Source organism: Loxodonta africana, chromosome 18, assembly GCF_030014295.1.
Source record: "Loxodonta africana isolate mLoxAfr1 chromosome 18, mLoxAfr1.hap2, whole genome shotgun sequence".
Lineage (NCBI taxonomy): Eukaryota > Metazoa > Chordata > Mammalia > Proboscidea > Elephantidae > Loxodonta > Loxodonta africana.
The window spans coordinates 25352950-25372328 of NC_087359.1; the positions used below are offsets into that span (position 1 = coordinate 25352950).

Here is a 19379-nt window from a genome sequence, read left to right on the forward strand (position 1 = left end):
ACTCAAGAAATAGTTTAAACAGAGAAGAAAATATTCTTTGATGGTTATGAGAGTGGGGAGGGAGGGAGGGAGAGGGGTATTCACTAATTAGATAGTAGATAAGAACTATTTTAGGTGAAGGGAAAGACAATGCACAATACAGGCGAGGTCAACACAACTGGACTAAACCAAAAGCAAAGAAGTTTCCCGAATAAACCGAACGCTTCAAAGGCCAGCATAGCAGGGGCTGGGTTTGGGGACCATGGTTTCAGGGGACATCTAAGTCAATTGGCATAATAAAATCTATTAAGAAAACATACTGCATCCCACTTTGGAGAGTGGTCATCTGGGGTCTTAAATGCTAGCAAGCGGCCATTTAAGATGCATCAATTGGTCTCAGCTCACCTGGAGCAAAGAAGAATGAAGAACACCAAAGACACAAGGTAATTATGAGCCCAAGAGACAGAAAGGGCCACGTAAACTAGAGACTACATCAGTGTGAGACCAGAAGAACTAGACAGTGCCCGGCTACAACCAATGACTGTCCTGACAGAGAACACAACAGAGAACCCCTGAGAGAGCAGGAGAGCAGAGGAATGCGGGCCCCAAATTCTTGTAAAAAGACCAGACTTAATGGTCTGAGACTAGAAGGACCCTGGTGGTCATGGTCCCCAGACCTTCTGTTAGCCCAAGACAGGAACCATTCCCAAAGCCAGCTCTTCAGACAGGGAATGGACTGGAAAATGGGATAGAAAATGATGCTGGTCAAGAAAGAGCTTTTTGGACCAAGTAGACACCTGAGAATATGTTGGCATCTCCTATCTGGATGGGAGATGAGAGGGCAGAGGTGGTCAGAAGCTGGTGGAATGGACACAAAAAGAGAGAGTGGAGGGAAGAAGCGTGCTGTTTCATTAGGGGGAGAGCAATTAGGAGTATACAGCAAGGCATACATAAATTTTTGTATGAGAGACTGACTTGATTTATAAACTTTCACTTAAAGCACAATAAAAGTTTTAAAAAATAAAAAAGAATGAAACACTAATACATTTTACAACATGGATAAACCTTGAAAACACTATGCTCAATGGAAGGAGCAAATCACAAAAGTCCACATATTGTATGATTCAATTTATATGACATATGTCTAGAACAGGCAAATCTATAGACAGAAATTAGATTAGTGGCTGTCTAGCAATGGGGACATTGGGGGGAAATGGAGAGCTAATCATAAGGATTTTGGAGGGGGGTGAGGAAAATGTTCTAAAATTGATGGTGGTAATGGTTATACAGCTCTGTATAAATATACGGCAAATCACTGAATCACACACCTTAAATAAGTGAACTGTATGGTACAGGAATTATGTCTCAATAAAATGTTTTAAAAATCAATTCTCAGTGGATTAGAGAACAATTGTGAAAGGCAAAACTTAACAAAAATATGGGGGATGTCTTTATGACTTAAATCTAAGGGTTGATTTCATGTAACTCAAAGTGAACCAGTTTTAAAAAATGGAAAAATTGGACTATGTTAATTAAGAACCTTTTTTTATCAGAAGACACCATAAAGGTAGTGGAAAAATAAATCACAAACTGGAAAGTAAGATTTGTAAAATATGTAATAATAAAAGGTTAGATTAGGTTAATATCCAGAATTTCTAAACCATGCCAACAAATACAATATAACCCAATGAAAAATAAGTACAAAACACAACTATGCACTTAAAAGGCAAAACTTCAATGGTAAATATACAGTAAGTCACCCAACCTGATTAGTAATCAGAAAAATGCACATTGAGGACATACACATATCATTTTACAAGCACTATATTTTCAAAAATTAAGAAGTCTAACGGTCCAAATACTGGCAAGAGTGTGTATCAGTCTTACATACTGCTGATGTGAATGTAAACTGGTAAACTCGCACTGTAGATTAATTTGCTGTTACCTAGGAAAGTTGAACATTTCCATAAACGATGCCCCAACAATCCATAAGAGAAATGACCGCACGTACGCAGCAGGGACACATAAACAATGTACACAGAAGCAATTTAGAAACTACAAAACTAGAGTCGTCCCAAATGTCCATCACAACTAATTGACTTCTTAACATACAATGGGCTATTATCTCCCGCAAAATGAATGAAACTAGGGCTGCACACAAAACAATGGATGAATCTGAAACACAAAATAGTGAGTGAAAAATGCAAATCACAGATTACCCACAGTATAAAACCATTTTTTGTAAAGTTCAAAAAGAAATAAGACAAAACAATATTCTGTTTAGAGAATATATATGATAAAGCTATATTGAAAACAAAGTTAACTATTACTGCAAAATTCAGGATAATGGTTACCTCTGGGGCAGGGAAGTCAGAAGAGAGGTATCAGTTTTAATCCTGTTCTAAATCTTAATGTGTGCTCAGGTCATGATGTTCCTTTTTGTTTGTATGCATGATTACTTAAACATTATTTATGGCATACATTCTTTTTATGTATCAGACATTACATGATAAAGAAAAAATTTTTGAAGATGATGCAGAGATTTTAAGCCCCAGTCACTAGGGGAATGCTTCTAATAATATAATAATTTTTAATACATTGTCTTTCTATTTATTATGGAAATGCCAACATTCTATGACAATTTTCTTCTTTTTGTTGTGAGTATCAAGGGATCCTTGATTTCAATTATGTCTGTGAATACCACATTGCTTCATTATATATTTTATGTGGAATAACATACTACTAGCTCCCCTATACATTTTAATTATTTATGGTTAATATTAAGACCACTGATTAAAATGATTCCTTTATTTTCATTATGTTGGACACAGTAAATACATATTTAGATTTAAGCTTACAAATTTAAAGGAAACATTATTTTAATTTTTAGTGTTTTACTCTTCCAAAATTATATTATAAATATCATATGCAATAAAATGTTCTCTTCTTTGGTAACTCCCACAGGAACTGTGGTATAGGAGAAAATTTAACCATGTTAAACAAAAAACAAAAAACAAAAAACATTGCTTTTGTCTCCTATAGATAAAAGTACTAGAAATAATGGTAGATTAGTTTTTTTCCAAGAAATTAAATAGGACAAATATCAATCAGCTCTGTTCTGAAATAGGACAACTGGTGTGTAATGAACACCACGGTTCAAGCAGTAGCAGGGTCAGACAATACGGATAATGGATAGGCATGATTAAAAAGAAACAAACAAAATAGAAAAAGGCAGAATCTGGAGGTTTGAAGTCAAAATGGTCTGAGGAAGGAGTGTTCACAGGATGGGGAGTACCTCCCGGAGAACTGATGCTTTGACACAGGTCTCAGATCTTTCCAGGCGTTTGATCTTTAGGTAGTTCAAAGCCATCTGGTTAGCTGTGTCAGTCACTGGTTTGTTCATCTATGTGTCCATCTATTCAAACATCCATTACCTCATCTAAACCATATTTTAAGAAGTTGTACTGTCTACATCTATTATGAGCCTTCAATGTCCCTTTCTGAAGGGCTGTGTTCTCATTTATACACAGTTTATCACGGAGGCAGAATTCTCAGAGGAAACTGTTTGGGGTTGGATTTTAAGAGCCTAAGCTCCTAACTTCCTCTTCAATGGAAATTTCTTCCCACAGAAAAAGGGCAAGGACCTGACAACAGGGCCCGTGACACCATTCCCTTCCCTTCCTTAGACATTCTTTAGCTGGTCACAAGAGGTTATAATTAGTAAGTAGTACAGTATGGAACTTATTCCTGCAGACATGAAAATTACATCCTTGGAAACTCCATGGGGCAGTTCTATTCTGTCCTATAAGGTTGCTATGAGTCAGAATCAACACATTGGCAAAGGGATGCAAATACAGTATGGAATTGGAAAATATTTGGTCACGTATTATAACCTCTTACACAGGCTTCTGGGATCAAGATTTCACAAAATTAAAGGACACCCCCATTTTCTTATGTGAATTATGGGTGAATGCAGAGTAGAAGGGTGGAGGTGTGCCCACAACTTCTGTGGGGTATAGGGGAGGGCAGGAAAGCACCAATTGCATCTTCACCTTTTCAAGGAGGTTACACCCAAATGCTACAGGAATGAAAACTTCACAGATGGGTAAAGGTTTCAAGAGGTGATCATCTAATTTCTTGGCTGGTTACATCAGGTAACAAAGATCAGCAAGCACAGTCCCATATCCATCCCTGCAGTTAAAGGGCCTTTCTACATTTGTTTTGTTTTTCTACCTTATTCGCTTAGCCCTTTCATTTTACCTAATACAAGCCCTTTCATTTTACCTAATGCAAGGAGGACTAGGGCAGTTGGTATGCATGGCTTGTGTATTAGAGAGGTCATTAACTCATTTATGAATATCACAGGTAGCAAGAAGTGAGTGTACTGTACTGAGGAGGGCAAGTTCCTGCATATACACCCTATAATACTTGAATCTTTCTTTGAAGATTTTGAAAATATTCCAGAACCATAAAATAATTCCAGGTCATCATTATAAACACCAATCATCACTGTAAAGTAATATAAATGCATAAGGTTTAAGGGATTGGGGTTAATCTCTGGTGACCAGATGGATATCCTGTAAGTAACATTGGAAAAAAAAAAAATCATTGCTATCTAGTATTTATTTTTATGGAGTGTATACATTCACCTGACATAACTTTCCTTTTGCTTTAGATTCTAGATAAGTAGATTATTACATTACAATTACCATGTTATATTTTTTCATTTTTAAATACGTCTGAGGTAAATTATCCAAATTTTGTCCTCAATTACATGTCCCCAAAACTTCACTGAGATCTTTGTCATTAGAAGATAAAGTTCTGTGTTGGCAACTGCCAGCTTACGAAGGACAAAAGAAAAAATTTACCCACAGTTGGTTTTTAAAATAATTTTGGGCAGAAAAAACCCTGATGACTAGGTTTGAAAATATAAACTTCTGTTACTGATGGCATATAATCTAACTAAGTACACAACGTACTTGTTTTTAGCTTAAAACATTATATATTATTAGCATTAGCAAACATATTTGAAAATTAAAATACAGAAGAAAATGTTGTTGTTAGGTGCCATGGAGTCAATTTTGACTCAGCGACCCCATGTGACGGAGTAGAACTGCTCTGCGGGATAAAAAAATTATATTTCTGTTATATTTGGTTGTTGATCACTCCTTATGTCAAAGTCATTAATGAAGCAAAACTCCAGATTCCTATTCTCTTCTAGAACTTTCGTTCCACTCAAATACAGGTTTTCATTTTATTTTTTAATAATTATTTAATGAAATATAAAGATCTCATGTTTCATTAAATATACAGAATTGATGTGAAGATCAATATACAGATTTCAAAGAAGGGCAGAGTATACAAAAATCAGTATTAAAATATATTAGGAAAATAGTATTGCATCAATAAATGTAATATTTTGGACAGGTTTAACATATTAGTTTATTTAATACACACTCTATATCATGCATAAAACTGTAATGATATATCACATATGATCCAAAGATTATTGTAATTTAAAAACTGAAATTCATCTAAATAGCTAAAATGAAAAATGTATTTTATTGTATAATGATATCCTACAACATATACCTTTTAACATTTTTTGAAATTAATGACTTCAAATTAAACCAGATGTTATAAAATTATTTTATGTGAGGTAATTTTTTTTTCTATGAGTTTTTCAATGACAATCAATAGTTTTATAGTATTTTTACAGAGCTTTAAAGTGCTTCCCCATATGTCACAGGAAAAACAGGTAGTTGATTAAAGTGGAAAAGTGAAACATTAAGGGGTGCAGGTAAAGTCCATAAAAGAGTCTGAGCAAGAAACCAGATCTTCAGATTCCTAGGACAATGTGACTGCTATTTTTAACCTGTTGCATCTAAGCGGCAAATACAACTTTCTTGACTCACAATGCCTGTGTTCTATCAAATGGAAAGTATGTTTTAAATTCCTTAAATGATTGGGAGAGATTTAGAACTAAGAGCCAGCAGATTTGTCTTTAAAGTAATCCAAAAATTTGCTCTGAGATCCAATATACTTGCTTGGTATATTTGTGTTTTATTTTGAATCTTCTAGAGTTATTAGATCTGGTCATTAAAAATAAAATCAGTGGCCCTCCTTGTGGTTCAGTGAGAACATTTTCTTTGCAACTTGTAAAGATGAGGAAACCCCCTGCCTTCTAGCCAATTCCAACCCAGAGCAACCCCACAGGACAGAATAGAACAGCCCCATAGGGTTTCCAAGGAACAGCTGGTGGATCCCTACTGCCAACCTTTTGGTTAGCAGCTGAACTCTTAACCACTGCGCCACCAGGGCTTAGAAGATGAGGAAGGGACTTAAATTGCCCCACCTTCCAAAAGAAGAGGTCAACTCTAAAAGGAATTCTATGCACGAAGTTAAAATGTGGCACCGTTGTTCAAACTGACACTACCAATTCATACGCTGAAAGAGAAAATAGAACTTAACATATAGGAAAGGCAAGAAAAACTTTAATTTGGGTAACATTTTTGTTGTTGTTAGGTGTCATGGAGTCGGTTCTGATTCAAAAACCTTGTACACAACAGAACGAAACACTGCCCCTTCCTGCGCTATTCTCATGACTGTTGCTATGCTTGAGCCCATTGTTGCAGCCACTGTGTCAAATATCTTTAGAACAGTTAATAACCCAGTTTTGGAACATACCACAAATGGCTCATGTCAAAAAAGAAAATGCATTCTTACCTGTGGGAAAGGAAAGTACTCTTGTTGAAAAAAAGGGTGAAAATACAAGAGAAAAACGCTCATTAATTTATTTACATGCCTACCTGAAGGAAAAGTACTTCAAAAGAAAAAGAACATGTAATGAGTCACAAACAGCTGGCAAACATTTTGGCTACATTTGTTTTTTTGTGAGTAATGATACTGCTAAAAATTCATAACTGGTGTTGGAATTTCCAGTTTTATTCTAAAAGAGCCGCCCAAATCATCTAACTGAAAATAGGTCTTGAGGAAAGTCCGTAAAAAACCCATAGCAGCTTGATTTTAGGCTAAGTTAAAATTAAAAGGGAAAGAGAAGGTTCGTAATTGGTGGCCCATTTTGGGAATCTGCAAATGAAATGTCTACTACACTTAAAATGACTAGGTATGAGCATTTATATTATAAATTAAACTAATTAATTAACAGAAACTCAAAATGTAAGTGTATATATGCTTTCTAGATTCAAATGGAATTATAAAAGTGGAAATATTTTACTTGCGAATGATGACACTAAAAAGAAATTATCCTCAAATAGTACCTTCAATAATATCTTGAAAATGCAAAATATAAGTATTAAAAAGCCAACACAGCTGTATTATCCATAATTCACGCTGCTGAAACATCAGGGCTAATGAATGTGAGATCTATGTGTCGGGAAGATGTTGTTTGAGCACCTAGAAACACTTAAAGCTATTTTCTTGACAGAGTGTTTCCAGGAGGACAGGTAACCTATTTGGCCTTGGAAGAAGAATGAAATTCGAGCTGAATTTTTCTTCGCTAGAAACCTTCTTCTATAAAGAATGACATCCAAGTAATTGGAAAGCAGATTTTCAAGACTCTCTCCGCTTATGACTATATTTCCCCTTTCCAGGAAAGCAAAGTTTTGACCTAGGTTTTCTGCCAATTCCGTATTAGCTACTCTATTCAAACATTCTGTACACACCAAGGCTACAACTGCCCATCTGCAGAAAAGCACCAATTACGACATTAAATCATATGACTTTACTAAAACAAAGCATTCAGAAATGTTGGTTGCTTAATTAAGTCTAAGACAATCTGAAGCACCAAGAGTGGGAATGATGCTAACGAGCCAATGAAGGGAGGAGAGGTCTGCCCCCATGAGAGCTTAAGTTGACTCGGTGACTGCGTTCTCCCTTATTTTTCTTACTTCGAACAGTGTTTTCTTCCCATTCCGTGCACATTACGTGTGTACTGTGTGTACTTCTGCAACAACTTCTTTAAATAGATGTAGAAACTAATGCAGAAGGACCGCATGACATGCTTTAAGTCAGTGTCATGTGCAGACCAGGATCACACTGTAATTTAAGTGTACAGTACAGAACATATAAGGCAATAATTTTATCTCAAATCTGAAAAATGAATATTTGAATAATACCAACTTTTTTTTTCAAGCACCAAATTACAAGTAAGAAGATCTAGTTTAATATTCCTGTTATTACACTGATTTTGTACAACTGTGCTTGTAGGTCCACTTCTACAAATTTTGAAAGAAGTTTGAGATAAATATCCAGAATAAATGAAATCCACATTGAAGCAACTAAAGCATTGGTGGTGTAATAGCATCAGCGCAACAGCACAGATCTCCCTGCTCCCAGGCGACTGGACCTCAGAGGACCAGTTCACCTTAATGGACAACTCCATTGACCAGGCGGGCCTCCCCAAGGCAACTAAAGCCTTGGTGGTGTAATAGCATCAGCACAACAGCACAGATCTCCCTGCTCCCAGGTGACTGGACCTCAGAGGACCAGTTCACCTTAATGGACAACTCCATTGACCAGGCGGGCCTCCCCAAGGCAACTAAAGCCTTGGTGGTGTAATAGCATCAGCACAACAGCACAGATCTCCCTGCTCCCAGGCGACTGGACCTCAGAGGATCAGTTCACCTTAACGGACAACTCCGTTGACCAGGCGGGCCTCCCCAAGGCAACTAAAGCCTTGGTGGTGTAATAGCATCAGCACAACAGCACAGATCTCCCTGCTCCCAGGCAACTGGACCTCAGAGGATCAGTTCACCTTAATGGACAACTCCATTGACCAAGTGGTCCTCCCCAAGGCAACTAAAGCCTTGGTGGTGTAATAGCATCAGCACAACAGCACAGATCTCCCTGCTCCCAGGCAACTGGACCTCAGAGGAGAAGTTCACCTTAATGGACAACTCCATTGACCAGGTAGGCCTCCCCAAGGCAACTTAAGTGTCATAATGCTTAGGGTATGATGTCACGGCACAGTGAGATTACCTCATTCTTAATCCATCCCACTTGTGAAAGCGTCCTGGATAAGTTTTACATCAACACGGCAATTTGATGAGACTTGTGGAACAAAAATTTAATTTACTATAATAATTTATAGTAGTTATAATACTAATTTACTATAATTTTATTACTAAAATAAGAAACATTTTACACAAGATCTTGTTATTTCCTCCTCTTGTTTCTCTATTCATAAAATGAATCTGTCCAATATAAAAAGAAACTGTGGGCACAGACAACACAAATAACTTGAAAAACTGAAGTAACTATATTCGTGGTTATATATTTGCCTCTGCTTATAAATATAAAATACATAATTATAAATATTTAATAATTTAGCCTTTCATTTTAAAATTACTTTCAATTATAATAAGTTTTTGTGTAATTTTTAACTGAGGCTCTAAAAGCATAAAAAAGATTGTTTTAAAATATATTCCTCAATTAAATATATATTCAAAAAGTAGCAATAGTTCTATAGTAAAAGCTGGCACACAGATATTAGAAACACGATCTATAACAATGATACGATACATAATAAAGGTTTTTGATTCATTTATAGAAGGATTTAGACCACCCCTTTTAAGGATTTGTTTTACTCTTTTTCATACTATACTCTTGAGATCTGATAAAACTAGATAGTTACCAAGTTTTAGTTATGTATCTTAGAAAGTCAGATAAATACTTAGCTACAGATACACTGATTCTAATTATGATACTTTTGAAACAAGCTAAGGAACAAAAGTAAAAAATGTCCAGGTTAAGGAAGTTGTAACTAAGATCATCGATACCAGCAGATTTTCAAAACTCATAGAAAAATGCCGATAAATCTAGAGATGAACAAATATTAAAATTAAATGAGGTTTCAATTAGCTTAACATTTTTCATAAATGTGAAGTGAGTTTTTCATTAAATATTAATAAACATCAAATCTGTTTAAACTTGACATTTTGGTTGACAAAGTGTTAACAAAAATATTCTACATAATTCAATGGAAAGCTATTCTAAAACCATTCTGCAATTAAAAAGTTCTGTCCCTATAACTACCTATAACTCCCAGTAGTTGGTATTCAACAAGTTTCCAATACCTGTCAAACTATGGGTAGCCTACAAGTTGCCTATTGTACTTATCGGGTACATAAGTCACCCGACATTGAATGAGACAGGTAATTTACGAAATTATTTTCCTTTTTGTTTAGAAACTTTTCATCCCCTCTCCCTCCACTGAACTTCAAGCACAAGTTGGGATTCGTTCATCCACTCATCGGAGCACTGACTGCTAAGGAAGGACACACTCAAGAGGGCTCTAGCCAAAAGAGACTTGTCTCCAAAATAGGCTCACAGCCTAGCCTGTGCGCCATGCTCTCCTGCCTGAGTAAACCTTTTTTAACCCCCAAATTATGATACCTGTTTGCTTCATAATATGGGATTTGGATACCTGAACCTTATGCATGTTTCTAAATTAAGGTTGCTACCTGCTCCCTAAATCTGTTTCGGTAATTAACTTTGTGTAATTGCATTCTTTTTCTCTCTTATTTTAATTAACTGGACTCTTGAAGTCCTTCTCCTGACCTCTGGATCTGACTTTATTAACCTAAAAATGACCTACCTGAGTTTCTGGCCCACAATCTGACCTTCCTAGCCACTGAATGGTCCATATTAACGCCTAGATACCCAGGTTCTGGTCGCTCCCATCTGCCACCATCCAGTGTACTAAGATGACAAAACATTACCTAGATTTATTCTCAGGTCATCTATTGAGCCGTTTATACCCCGAAGAAACCAGAAAATCCTAACGAAGTATTAGATTGAAAATAAATACCAGCAAAGTGTTGAAATAAAAATGTATGTTGCTATGGATACGGAACTATATTTATGACCTTACTTCATGCAGTTCTAAAGCAAAGAAGTAACCAATAAGGAGGCAAACAGTTGAACTTCGGTTTTGGAAGGACCTTCTAAACCTTTTAGGTTAACAGAAGGGAAATTTAAGAATGTGATCAAAGAAATCAGAAAGTATATATCATTTTTATTATCAGAAAATTATATAATGCCTTTACCCAGCCTCATGTTTGAAAGTGGACTTATGTAGATAAATCTGATTTGAAAAAATAATTTCTCTTTAATAGTCCTAATGAAGGCATTATTTTACTCTCTCTTACCAGTTATCATTGGAAATCTGATGCCAGTCTTGTCTTTGTTCCTGTGTAGGGGATTTGATTTTTCTTTGAAGGTTTCAGGACTCCCTTTTATTCCTTTTGAAACCCTGGTGGTGTAGTGGTTAAGAGCTATGGCTGCTAACCAAAAGGTTGGCAGTTCAAATCCACCAGGAGCTCCTTGGAAACCCTATAGGGCAGTTCTACTCTGTCCTCTAGGGTCGCTGTAAGTCGGAATCAACTGGACAGCAGCAGGTTTGACTTTTGGCTTTTTTATTCCTTCTGTTCTGAAAGATAACAATGATGGGATTTTTTTCATTCATTATGTTTAGCACTCATTAGCCTTTCCAATCAGAACATTCCCGTCCTTCATCCCTATAAACTCCACTCTATTTTCTATTTCTTCAGCCTTAGCTAAGTGCTGAATATCCTAGATTATCTATGTCTCATCTTTTTTTAAATATATTTTTTTATAGTCATATCTTCGTCTCTTTGCTTTCTGTTCTCTTGTGTGGGAGATTTTTTTGACAAACTTAATTCTGGCAAACTTTAAAAAATGGTTTTAATTTCTAAGAGGGCTTTTTTTTTTTTATCTTTTTCTTATGTTTTCACAGCAGCCTGTTCTTTTATGAGTACAATTCCATCTCAAATGTCTCTGATACTAATTTTAGTTTTGCTTTCTTAAGTTTGCTTTTGCTCCTTGAAGTTCCCTGAGTCCTCTGAGGTCATCTGTTTACTCTTTCTCTTTCATGTCTCTCAGACACGCCTCAACTATCAGGTGATCCTTGGTTCTCTGTTCATATTCATGGCAGAGAGTAAAACGCACACTGGAAGCTGTGTCAAGGTGTGTGGCTGGCGTTTGTGTGTTAAGGGGGTCACCGTGCTTTAGGGTGACCAAGCAGGTGAGGAAGCTGTTATGATGCAGATCCCTAAGGTGTTAATAAGGCAGGAGGCTTTGCTCCAAGGTATCATTCTCCACACTTAGCTCCCTGTAGTTCCTCCCACAGTTCACTGGGTTTCCTCAGCCTGGGGAATAGGTGCTTAGCTGCTAGCCATTCTGGGCTTCTAGAAGAGTGAAATCGCCCCTTCTGCATGCTCTGAGCTTTCAACCAATTCACTTTCAACCTCACATCTTCCTTCTGCTACCCTCCCTACCTGGCACCTCTGAGTCCTGGGTTTCTCTCAGGGTTTATGGGTGTATGGGCTCTTTCCTAGGCTAGAGTCATCTTCATATATATACTTAGGGGCTTTCTCAGCACTGCTTCTGGAAACGTGGCTAAGTCTCTTGCCAACTGATGGCTACGCTTGTGTTTTCTTCACTGTTGTAGTTTTATGCCTTTAGTATTCCATTATTATCATCTTAAGGGAGGTTTTTTGAGGGGGAGGAAATAAACTCATGTGGTACAATTATTTCGGGCTTCTGTGTATGTGTTTTCAATAAACATGATTCTAATATCTGAAAGTTGTTTTATCTACAGTTTTGTAAGGAGGGCTCTATTACTGTGGAAAGAAAGATTCATCTGTATTTCTGTCCTGCTTTCATTGTTTCCACTGAATCCTAGCTGTTTGGAGTGTCCCGGGTCACATCTCCTTGGCCAGCCTGAATGCAGGATTCCATCTCAAGTGGGTGATGGTGTAACTCAGCTTTTCCACCTTGGGCTTTGTCTGAAGCCTGGGCAGGCCACTCTGCCCAAGTACAGGTACAGCCAAGATGCACAGGTGTAGCCACGAAGTGCAGGTTCAGCCAGGGAGTGGAGGGGTGGCCATTAAGTGCAGGAGCAGGTGCCCATAGGAGCATCCTCAACCAAAAGGAGACTTGTGGCAAGTACTCCAGTCTCCCATTCTTTGGTGGGACAATTCTGTGGCACATTCTAAGAGATTACCCAGGATGTCCTCATTAACAAAGAGCTTTAATCAAGAATTCATACATTGAATGCAGTATTTTAGTCATTATATGTATAAATACTTTGATATCTTGAGGTGAATATTATGATGTATTAAGAATCCTGTTTTTGGTATCCTTTAACCAATTTAATGAACTGCTAAGAAACAACTGAGTAAAATAAAATTATTGATGTACAAAAAGAATCCAACCATAGCAACAATGAGACTAGGAACAGGCAGGTGGACGCTCACCAGAAGAGAAGATCTTTCAGTAAGTTTCTAGAAGATAGAAAGCAGATGGTACTATACTCAGGAGTTGAGGGATCAAACAGGCTGGGAAAGCCAAAGTTGCTTAGGAGGCTTCAGCACAGGTGGGAGCCCATCTATTTATCATCACCCCCTTGAGAGTCTCTGGGCTCAAGTACTATAAATATAATACAGGCACCAGAACGAAAACTGAAGCCCCTGAAGGTCAGCGTACAGAGGACATGGCCCTGCCCAACCTGTAGACTACAGGCAGTCCAGGTAAAAAGCGGAAGGCTGTGACCCAGAAAAAATAAAATGAATAATTTGGGGTAACCTGTGGCTTTTAGTGTGGATTCAGGCACCCCAGAGTAAGTCTTCTTCATTCTAGCATAGCTGTTGTTGTCTGCCATCAAGTCGACTCTGACTCACAGCGACACTACATGACAGAGTAGAGCTGCCCATAGGGTTTCCAAGGAACGGCTGGTGGGTTCGAACCACCGATCTTTTGATTAGATTGCCTGAGTTCTCAGTCACTAGCCACCGGGGCTCCATTCTAGCATAAGGTACCTGAATTCTAATACATCCAGTCTAATTGCCACTTAACCCTAGAACTCACTCTGAATTCCTACTCAGGGAGAGACATAGTACGGGGTGGAATGGGAAGGATACCGTACTTACAGAATAGTACAGGAAACCCATTCTTTGCATTTGAATTATGGTTTTGGCAAAGAATACTGAATACACCATAGACTGATAGAAGAACGAACAAATCTGTCTCGGAAGAAGTATAGCCAGAGTGCTTCTTAGAAGCAAGGATGGTGAGACTTCATCTCACAAACTTTGGATATGTTATCAGGAGGGACCAATCCCTGGAGGAGATCATGCTTGGTAAAGTAAAGGCAGGGGGGTTACCCAATAAGCAAGTTACACACAGGCTTACCTGTGCTTATTTACTAATCTGTAATGCACAATTTCACCTGTTTTTTGTGGGAAAAAAATTCCATGTGAAATTGTGCAGTACAGATTACTAAGCAAGCACAGGCAAGACCACACGTAGCTTGCTTACTGTAAGCCTGTGCATACGTTGTTTACTGGTTAATCTGCTCCTGAAGAGGATCAGTGAGAAAGAGGAAGACCCTCAATGAGATGGACTGACACAGTACTGCAACAATGGGCTCAAACATAGCAACGATTGTGAGGGTGGTGCAGGAGCAGGCAGTATTCTGTTCTCTTGTACACGGGGTTGCTATCAGTTGGAACCAACGTGAGAGTACCTAACAACAACAGAACAAACTCAAATCAGCTATCCCACTATCCTGTCTGTGGTTAGGTTAAATAATGACCATCCAAAGAGGTCCAAATCCTAATCCCTGGAACCTATAAATATATTACCTTGTAAGGTAAAGGGGACTTTGCAGAGGTGATTACGTTAAGGATCTCCAGATGAGAAGATTATCAGACTGGCCCAATGTAATCAGAGGGTCTTTATAAGAGGTAGACAGGAGAGTGTGAGTGAGAGAGAACGTGATGTGGAGACATGAGCAGAAATGCTGGCAGCCTCTACAAGCTGGAAAAAGCAAAGAAATGGATTGTCCCCTAGAGCTTTGAGAAGGAATCAGCCCTGTTGACACCTTGATTTTAGCCCCTTAAGGCTCATTTTGGATAGCTGACCTTCAAAATTGTAATTAATAAATTCACGTTGTTTTAAGGCACAAAGTTTACGGTAACTTGTTACAGCAGCAATAGGAAACTAATACCTCTTTTGTAAATATGAATTGAAAGCAAGAATCACAATGTTTATAAGAAAAGCCAAGACAAATAAACATGAAAGATAAATACCAAAATAAACAGAAAAATCAGCCCTGAAGGAAAGAGATAATTCAGGGAATAGAATTTAAAAATTACTCTAATTTATAAACTTCGAGAAAGGAAAATTTACTACATTTTATAAAAATGAGAACAAGATACTCTGAAAAATAAGCACAAAAAGATGTTCTTCTTGTTGTTAGGTGCCATGGAGTTGGTTCCAACTCATAGAGATCTTATATACAACAGAACAAAACAAGGCCTAGTCCTGCTTTATCCTCACAACCGCTGTTATGCTTAAGCCCACTGTTGCAGCCACTGTGTCGATCCATCTCATTGAGAGTCTTTCTCCTTTCACTGACCCTCTTCCTTACCAAACATGATGTCTGTCTCCACGAACTAATCCCTCCTGACAACATGTCCAAAGTATGTGAGACACAGTCTTACCATCCTTGCTCCTAAGAAGCATTCTGGTTGTGTTTCTTCCAAGACAGATTTGTTTGTTCTTTTGGCAGTCCATGGTATATTCAATATACTTCTCCAGCACCACAATTCAAAGGCGTCAATTCTTCAGTCTTCCTTATTCACTGTCCAGCTTTCACATGCATAGGAGGCAACTGAAAACACCATGGCTTAGGTCAGGCACACCTTAGTCTTCAAGGTGACATCTTTGCTTTTCAACACCTTAAAGAGATCTTTTGCAGTCGATTTGCCCAATGAAATGCATCTTTTGATTTCTTGACAGCTGCTTCCATGGGTGTTGATTGTGGATCCAACTAAAATGAAATCCTTGACAACTTCAATCTTTTCTCCTCTTATCATGATGCTGCTTATTGGTCCATTTGTGAGTATTTTTGTTATGTTTATGTTGAGGTGCAATCCATACTGAAGACTGTGGTCTTTAGCCTTTCAAGTCCACTTCACTTTCAGCAAGCAAGGTTGTGTCATCTGCATAATGCAGGTTGTTAGTCTTCCTCTAATCCTGAAGCCCTGTTTTTCTTCATATACTCCAGCTTCTCAGATTATTTGCTCGGCATACAAACTGAATAGGCATGGTGAAAGGATACAACCCTGATGCATACCTTTCCTGACTTTAAACCACACAGTATCCCCTTGTTCTGTTCCAATGACTGCCTCTTGATCTATGTACAGGTTCCTCATGAGCACAATTAAGTGTTCTGGAATTCCCATTCTTCACAATGTTATCCATACTTTGTTATGATCCACACAGTCGAATGCTTTTGCATACTCAATAAAACACAGGAAAACATCCTTCTGGTATTCTCGGCTTTCAACCAGAATTCACCTGACATCAGCAATGATATCCCTGGTTCTGCATCCTCTTCTGAATCCATTTTGAATTTCTGGCAGTTCCCTGTTGATATACTGCTGCAGCTGCTTTTGAATGATCTTCAGCAAAATTTTACTTGCATGTGATATTAATGATATTGTTCGATAATTTCCGTGATTGGTGGGATCACCTTTCTTGGGAAAAGGCATAAATACGGATCTCTTCTAGTCAGTTGGCCAGGTAGCTCTCTTCTAAATTTCTTGGCATTGACGAGTGAGAACTTACAGTGATACACATCCTACATGCCTGTCAGTTTGTCATACTGTGGGGGCTTACATGTTGCTGTGATGCTGGAAGCTATACCACCGGTATTCAAATACCAGCAGGGTCACCCATGGTGGACAGGTTTCAGCTGAGCTTCCAGACGAACACAAACTAGGAAGAAGGACCCCACAGTCTACTTCTGGAAAGACTTGGCCAGGGAAAACTTTATGAATAGCTGCAGAACACTGTTTGATATAGTGCCAGAAGATGAGCCCCTCAGGTTGGAAGGCACTCAAAAGATGACTGGGGAAGAAGAGCTTCATCCTCAGGGTCAATATTAATGACACAGATGGAGTCAAGCTTTCGGGGCCTTCATTTGCTGATGTGGCATGACTCAAAATGAGAAGAAACATCTGCTAACATCCATTAATAGTTGGAACATGGAATGTAGGAAGTATGAATCTTAGAAAATTGGAAGTTGTCAAAAATGAAATGGAACGTATAAACATTGATATCCTAGGTATCAGTGAGCTGAAATGGACTGGCATTGGCCATTTTGAACTGGACAATCATATGATCTACTGTGCCTGAAATGACAACTTGAAGAGGAATGGCGTTGCATTCTTTGTCAAAAAAAAAAAAAAAATTTCAAGATCTAACTTGAAGTATAACACTGTCTGTCAGTGATAATATCCATACACCTACAGGAAGACCAGTTAATAAGACTATTATTCAAATTTACACAGCAACGACTAAGGCCAAAGATGAAGAAACTGAAGATTTTTACCAACTTCTGCAGTCTGAAATTGATCGAAGATGCAATCAGGATGCATTGATAATTACTGGAGATTGGAATGCGAAAGTTGGAAACAAAGAAAAAGGATTGGTAGTTGGAAAATATGGCCTTGGTGACAGAAAAAATGCTGGAGGTCACCCAATAGAATTTTGCAAGACCAACAACTTTTTTTATTGCAAATACCTTTTTTTTGCCAACATAAACGGCGACTATACACGTGGACCTCACCAGATGGGATATAAAGGATTCAAATCGACTACATCTGTGAGAAGAGATGACGGAAAAGCTCAACATAATCAGTCCGAACGAGACCAGTTGCTGACTGCAGAACAGACCATAAATTGCTCATATGCAAGTTCCAGTTGAAACTGAAGAAAATTAGAACAAATAGACGAGAGCCAAAGTACAACCTTGAGTATATCCCACCTGAATTTAGAGACCATCTCAAGACTAGATTTGACACGTTGAACACTAATGACAAGACCAGAGGAGTTGTGGAATGACATCAAGGACATCATACAGGAAGAAAGCCACGGGTCATTAAAAAGACAGGAAAGAAAGAAAAGACCAAAATGGATGTCAGAAGAGACTCTGAAACTTGCTCTGGAATGTCAAGTAGCTAAAGCGATAGGAAGAAATGATGAAGTAAAAGAGTTGAAAAGATTTCAAAGGGCAGCTTGAGAAGACAAAGTAAAGAGTTACAATGACATGTGCAAAGACCTGGAGATGGAAAACCAAAAGGGAAGAACATGCTCCCCATTTCTCAAGCTGAAAGAAATGAAGAAAAAATTCAAGCCTCGATTGCAGTATTGAAGGATTCTATGGGGAAAATATTAAATGACTCAGGAAGCATCAGAAGCAGATGGAAGGAATACACAGAGTCACTACACCAAAAAGAATTGGTCGACGTTCAACCATTTCAGGAGGTACCATATGAGCAGGAACCAATGGTACCAAAAGAAAAGTCTGAGCTGCACTGAAGGCATTGGTGAAAAACAAAAAGATGTTAGAACTTAAAAATACAATTCTTGAGACTAGAGGGAAAGAAATCTCCAAAAAGATGAGTGAAAAGACAAAAATGAGAAAAAAGTAATAGATGTGGAGACTAATCCAAGAGATTCAACATACAACTAACAGGAGGCCCAGAAAAGAAAACAAACAAAGTTGGAAGGGAGAATATCGTCAAATTTTCTAGAGCTAGAAAAGGACCTGTATACCATGTTACTTCAACTCTGTAAGTTTCAGAATACCACATCATTTGTTAGATTTATTTCTAGGAATCCTGTATCTTTGTTGCATGTGCAAACAGTATATATTTTTTTTTTAATCTGTCTCTTGGATGGTGGTGTATAAAATACAGTTGATTTTTACAGGTATTGTACTGATTTTATATACAGTCTTCTATAGATCTGGGAATTATCAAACTATTATTTATGACATCTGTACATAATGATAGTTTTGTAGCTTGCTTTCCAATCTTTGTAATCTTTTGTTTTCTTTTTTTCTCCATCTTATTGTAGAGACCTGGACTTCTGTAAAATATTAGATAGAACACATGGTAATAGGTATCATCATGATTTTAAATGAAATGCTTCTTAAAATTTCAGCATAAAGAATGATGTTTGCTGTGGATTTATATAGATATCTTTACCAGTATAAGGAAAATTCCTTCTATAACTATTATGCTAAATTTTTTTAAAAATCATAAATAGGAGTTGACTTATTTTTATTTTTGACTAAGATTTAACTTACCTAAAGTACAAAAATCTTAAATGTAGAGTCCTCTTCTGCCCCTCCCAGTGAATACATGTCCCAGGACAAGTTACCTACAAACAATCCCATCTTGACAGCTGTGCTACTATTGTCCAGATATGTTCTTTTTGTAGAGAACAAATTAAAAATTATAATTATTCTATATAGATAAACTTGATATAAATTAACCTCTACA

The 19379-nt window shown here is 37.6% G+C and overlaps 1 protein-coding gene across 16 annotated transcripts in view; it reads right to left on the reverse strand.

Moving 5' to 3' along the window:
* Positions 1-19379, reverse strand: part of CEP112 (centrosomal protein 112) — a 462579-nt gene that overhangs the window by 204458 nt on the left and 238742 nt on the right. The gene's annotated exons all lie outside the window — the stretch shown is intronic.